Source organism: Ammospiza nelsoni, chromosome 3 (genome assembly GCF_027579445.1).
Source record: "Ammospiza nelsoni isolate bAmmNel1 chromosome 3, bAmmNel1.pri, whole genome shotgun sequence".
In the NCBI taxonomy this organism is placed as follows: domain Eukaryota; kingdom Metazoa; phylum Chordata; class Aves; order Passeriformes; family Passerellidae; genus Ammospiza; species Ammospiza nelsoni.
In genome coordinates, this window is record NC_080635.1 from 79,280,828 (window position 1) to 79,287,165 (window position 6,338).

At 42.7% G+C, this 6,338-nt stretch overlaps 1 long non-coding RNA gene across 1 annotated transcript; it reads left to right on the forward strand.

Moving 5' to 3' along the window:
* Positions 1-392: 392 nt before the first annotated feature.
* LOC132070531 (uncharacterized) lies at positions 393-4,729 on the forward strand. The gene is made up of 3 exons (XR_009418017.1): positions 393-426; positions 1,157-1,270; positions 4,499-4,729. It is a non-coding gene; the product is annotated as an uncharacterized LOC132070531 (long non-coding RNA).
* Positions 4,730-6,338: the final 1,609 nt, after the last annotated feature.

The following is a 6,338-nucleotide window of genomic DNA, read 5'->3' on the forward strand; positions in this document are numbered from 1 at the left end:
CAGTAGTTTGGCAGAGGAAAGTTTGCTGATTTGTTGAACAACAATGATTTATTTGCTCTGAAGTGTTCATAAATATACACAAGTAATATATTCCAAGAAGAAGCAGTTGAGGATCACTTAAAGCAGATTCCAGTCTTAGAAGCAGATAGTGATGGGTAAGGTTGATAGGTTTTTAATCCTTGTATTTAGAAAAATGAGAACTTTTTTTTTTTTTGGCCATCCCTACAGTTACTCCGAATTCCTTCAGTAAGGCTTTATTACATGCACAGCTGTTTGTAACTCCCACAGGAAGATTATAGATTAGATCCTCCTGGGGCTATTCCCAAGCAATGAAAGGCAAAAAGGTTTTGGGGAGGAGCAACTATGGAACTCCCAAAGCCATGCCCAACCTGATCTGATTCTGGCATAGGATGGATGTTTCAGCAGGTGAGGAACAGCAGCATGTGTTTTTTAGCAAGGCTTTTGACACACCCCCACAGTATCCTGTCATCATAACTGGGGGTGTAGGGGCTGGGTTAATGGATGACAAGGTTGGTGGAAAAATGTCTGGAATTCCTGGTGTTGTGATCAGTAGGATACAATCTACCTGAAGAATTTCTCAGGGACTGATGGTAGGAGACCATCCAATGTCCTTATTAATGATCTGGAACATGGGATGGAGTTCTCACTGCCAAAGCTGGGATTAGTGGTCCTCTTCCATGCAATGATCTTATAAATATACCATGTCTTTGAGGGACACGTAGGAAAATATCCATGTTCTTAAATAAACTGAAACCTGATGATTTGACCAAATTTTCATTGGGCAACTGTGACAATTATAACATTTTTATGTAACTTTTTTAGAACTGCTGGCTATGGTATATGTTTTATATAATCTGATGTAATTGTGGCTTTGTGGCTGTAGAAAATCCTTTGAATCATTTACCATTTTTCCTAAAAAAATTTAGACAGAGGTATCTGGACTCAAAGTAGGGTAAACTTCTAAATCAGGTCAGATTATCTGCTACAGTTGTATGAAACTCCCTTGATTTCCTTTTGGACCATTTTCTGCACTTGGTTGTTTTCATTGCTGATGTACCACTGACCCTAAGATCTTGAAAGGAAATGTATGCAAGGAATAAAGTAGTAAAGCTTTGTCAATGTCCTGTTCTTCCAGGTGTCTGCAACCTTTTAAAGCTGTAGTTCCCAGCTAGACTCAGCATAAGTGGATGTTTGCACTTACTAACTCCACTTGTACTGCCAAGCACTTCATGTGACTCTTGCTGTGAAGGTACAGAGCTCTTTGTTGTATATCTACAAGTCACTGGGAGGGACAATGCTCACAGTTTATGAGAAATCCTAGAGATAGTCAGTAGTGAACAGAAATGGAGAGCTCATGTTGCTCTCAGAGTATCACAAGGAGCTGAGCAAGTGCTGGGTTGTGCTGGTAACCTCCAGAGTGCAGTGGGGCCAGCTCAGTCCCTTGGCTCAGCCTGTTTGCACAAACACTACTTCCCCTTCTGGACCTTTGGGATCTTCCTAACTCTGATGTAGACATGGCCACACCAGCCTAATGGCATTGTATCAGGTACTTTTAATTCCTCTCTAAAAGGAATCAAGTTCACTACACAGACCCCCAGGGTAGCTCGTATTGCACGGTTCGAGAAGATGTTAAGATACCCTGAAATGCATTTGTTTGAGCACATCACATGGTGTCAGGAGTACTTGTTGGCTGCTCCCTGGCTAGCTGTGGAGCTGGCAGGTGCTGGTTAGTGAATTAAAGGTTCTGCAGATGTTGAATCCACACACCCAGGGCAGATTTCTCTGTTCTGACTTAAACCATGTCATTGCTGTCAGCTGAGGCATCACTGCAGAGCCATCACTGATCCCACAGATGGTGTCCAGCTCACCTGGGACAAATGGCAGATCCCAGACTGTGTCAGGGTGTGACAACAATAAAATACCACAGAAAGAAGCATTAGTGTACCTTGCCTTACCTGGATGTATTTGAATTACACCCCAAACCCCTCCTAAACCTCCCCACAGCATACTTAGCACCCTGCAGACTCAGCCAAGACAGGGAAAGGCAGCATTGCATTTATCTTCTCATGAGGTATCAAATGCAGGGACTTCCATCCTGCTACATTTCAGCACTAGCACTGACAAGGCTGCTGAAACAAGAGAACAACAACAGAAATTATTTTTCATAGGGCTTTGCCAGTCAATTTCTGGTCCACCCATTTAGGTGGGTCATCTCAGATATATATCTTCACATTCAAGCAAAGCACACTGTAACTGGCCTTTGTATAATGCCAGGTCCCCTGGAGATACTTGCAGCTGATGATTATTGCATTTCCCACTGATTTGAGTATCTGTGCTTATGACCAACTCTTTCTTTCACTTCTGGGTGGATGACAGACTCCAGCCTGCTCCTGGGAGTAAGATAAGCCATGGCTTCATGACATGGATAATGAATCTTAGCTGGATGGCAGCAAAACCAGAATGAAGCATGAAGTGTGCAGCACTTTGGCACTTCTAAGTAGGGCAGAATACATTTCCTCAGCTGTGCAGCAGCCAGGACACCACCAAACCTTTCCTCTCTCATTTGAATTAGCTTCTTACAGAAGGCTGAGGCAAGCTCATATTTCCAGCCCTTAGTGCTAAAGCGCTTTATGGCTGGAGGCTAAGGATATGCAGAAAGCTTCTCACAGGCTCCTGCAGGCATGCAGATGGCTTTGCCTGTCTTTCTCTCCTGGTACAGGCATTTTTATGATAAGGAGGAAGCTTGTCTGAGTAGAATCCACAAAAGAAATGCTCTGAAACCCTTGAAGAAATTCCCTGAGGGCCAGAGGTACATCATAGACATTGTTGCCTTCAACTGTAACAGAAAAATTCCATTTTTCAGCTGTCTTTTCTGCCTGAGAGACAACAATTTGCAATGTTGATTAGTGCACTCTGGGAAAATCTTTAGGCAACACCGTGGTAAATATGACAGAAACTTTGTTATATAACTAAATATAACCCTCTTGTAATCAAATATTTCATGTGCATTAAAAATATTGTGTGTAATAGGGTTTTTTTTAATATATAGGTAATTTCATAAAAAGAAGTTCATAAAACCTACATTTTTACACGTACAGAAACTCCCTTGTTTATTCATTTATATATAACTGCATATGGGTATGTTATATGTATGTTTAATTTGATATCCAAAATGGCTCACAAAACAGATAATTTGCAAGTACGTAAATATTTTCCTGAATGTTTCTACGCCTTTCTTACCAAGAGTCTTATGCTTCCTTCTGAACCTTTCTGGAGCAGCAAGCCACATCTTCCTCTCACTGCTTTGCTCTCTTTTATAAAATCAAAGAAAATCAAATGCTGTCACATGAAAGCAGACCAACTATCTTTTGGACCTCTGGAAAAAAATCTGAGCAGTATAGACATGCAGATATGCAACTCATACAGATTAGACTAATTAACCAGCTCACAGCAAAACTCATTTTTCAATTATCCTGCTACCAGACATGCACAGCAGTGGAGGGCACTGTAAGTTACTGTGAGAAGAGTTATCTTCACCCTGTATTTATATTCAATTCTGTGTTTGCTTTATGTTATTATGTATTTGTGAGTCCTGCACAAGTGTTTTTGCAGAGGTTCACAAGAGGGTGGGACAGTGTTTTAACAAGTTTTGTATCCTGAGCACCAGCCCTGAGCTATAACAGATTATAAAATGCTGATGACTGGGTTGGAGTGCTGAGCTGGAAGGCCCCCAGCCAGCAGTGCAAAGAAGGGTCTCTGATCTTCACCAGGGGAGACTCATGCAGAGGATGGCTTTTCTCTGCTGTTCTCTTGCTCTTTTCTTCTACTTCTGTCTGCTCACAGGTCTTGAGACTAACGCAGTTCTACTGTCTAAATGAAAAGCACCATTTCTCCAGGAGGAGAAAAATATCAGATTTCCTCTTGTGACTTCTAACTTTCTTTATGAGTGGGTTAAAAATTTCTCACAGAAGATCCCTCAGAGAGGACAATCATCAAAGTGGTTGTTTTACCCCAAAAGACTGTCTTGGGTTACTCCAAGTTTCCTTCTGAGTGGTGCAAGGCACATAGAGATGAAACTGAAACTACAGGATCTTAATTTTAATGCACATCTCTTTATTTATGAGCAATATGGTTCCTGGTATTGCTGAAGATGGGGAGCTGTGCTGGTGTGTCTGCAGGAGCACCCTTTCCCTGGGGGCAGGGGTGGAAGGAGAGGCAGGAGCCCCTCACTGCCTCCTGTTTGGAGGGGTTGGAGGCTGTGTGTGGAGGGGCCAGGAACAGCTCAGGCAGTGATGGGCATTGCTGCCAGCAAGGCTGGAGGGAATTTGGAACTGGCTGACAAATGCTGACAAATGCTCTAAGTAACAGTGTATTAAAAAAAAAAAAAAAAAAAAAAAAAAAAAGAGAGAGAAGAAAATATTTTAGAGTTAATTCCTGTCTGGATGTTGTAACCTTGAATCTTCCTCTCTTATTTTAGTCTTTCATGAAGTATAGAAGCCAACAGTGGCCCCAGCCTGGGTGGATGTACAGCTGAGATAGGACTCCCTCCAGTCCCTCTGAAACTGCCAAGGAGGTGAAGCAAGACTCATGTTAAAGCAATAAGAGGCTGATGTAATCTCTCTCTGGGGACTTAGAGAATACCAAATTCTGGTCCTGGCCTCCTCAAATTGCTTCTCTGTGTGCTTACTGCATGATGCCTTCCAGCAGGGTGGGCTGTGAGTGCGTAAAACCAGGCTGTGTCTGAGCAGCAGGCTTTGTGATACCAGCACCTGTGATGGGAGAGGCTCAGAGCTGCTCCAGCCTACCCACTGGGATTCCCTAAGAAATCTGAATCTCAGGTGTTCCTCATCCCTCTCCTTGCTGAAAAACAGGTTCTATTCCCAGCTGCTCTAGAGCTGGAGCTCGGGTAAAGCACGTGACAGATGGAGGGTCACCTGCAGCACATGAAACACCCCACACCCAAAGTGTGCCTGTGACAGTGCCAGCAGGGGGTGTGGGGCTGAAACCCCTAATTTGTGAGGGCCAAAGGGAAGTGGGTGCTGAGCTGGTGGGATCTGCTCTGGCAGCCTGCAAGGCCCCACCACTCCCCATTGTGAAGGAAGCTGCTTTGGGTGCTAAGGGCTCGGGAATGTGTCAGGGGATGTCAGCAGCAATGTGGCATCTCTTTGGCTGTGGCAAGAGGGAAAGTCTTGTAGTATCTGAAGTACTTTGCTGTTTGTGAGTCAGTGTCCTTCAGTACTAACACAAGGAATCATGGAATCATAAACTCTGGTAAGGTAGTTGGAACAGATCTTTCAGATCTTCAGTCATGAATCCAATATTGACATGTCCACCATTTAACCATGTCCCTGAGTGCTGCATTTGCACATCTTTTAAATAGCTCCAGGGATAGTGACTTTACCACTCCCCTTGCCAGCTTGTTCCAATGCTTCACTACCCTTTCAGTGAAGACATTTTTCCTTAAATCCAATCTGAACCTCCTCTAGCTCAGTTTGAGGCCATTTCCTCTTGTCCTGTTGCCTATGCCAAGGGTGCAGCTGTATCTTTGTGTGGCTGTAAATGTGCTGCCTTTCCCCCATGACACAGGCATTGCTGGTTCTCCACCTGTATCCTACCTTGCACCACCCACCAGACCCTTGCTCTGGCCCATAAATAAATAAATTGGACATAAATATCATCCTCAAGGGTTTTCAGAAGCTGGAGACTCAAACAGCTGATGGATTAAAAATGCTGAAAATATCCACTTTTTTTTTCCTTATCTTCTAGTTGAGTTAGCAGAGCAAAATCCACTGCTGCTATGAGTTGTTGGCTTATGCAGTGTGGAGTACATTCCTCTACAAAATGTCAACGTGTTTTTTGAGGAAATCTCAAGAAAACAGCTATATGCAATGGTTAAGTATTAGTTCTCCAAAATAAGAAAAAGTGGTTTGCTTTATTTGATTTGATTTGATTTGATTAACCTTAAATAAGTTGTTATGAAAGCAAACAAATTGTGCAAAGACTGTTCTTGGCTGATTTACCAGTGAGAGTGTTTCTAAGTGTACAGTTAATGTAAGAGTGTAAATTCAAATTAATGTAACTGTACAATGTAAATCCCAAAATAACTAGACAGTCTAGGCCCAGACTGGGAGCTGGTTTATAGGCCCTTTTGAGATTTAGTGGCTGTTGCTATTGCAGCATTTAAACCATTCATGAGATAAATGGCTGAGATAAAATCTAGGTATCATTGCTTTTTAGAGCAGTGGGGATACTTTTATGCCTAGAGAGCAGCCTCTTACAGATAGTTTGTGAACAGAGTTTGCTTTTGAAAAATCAGG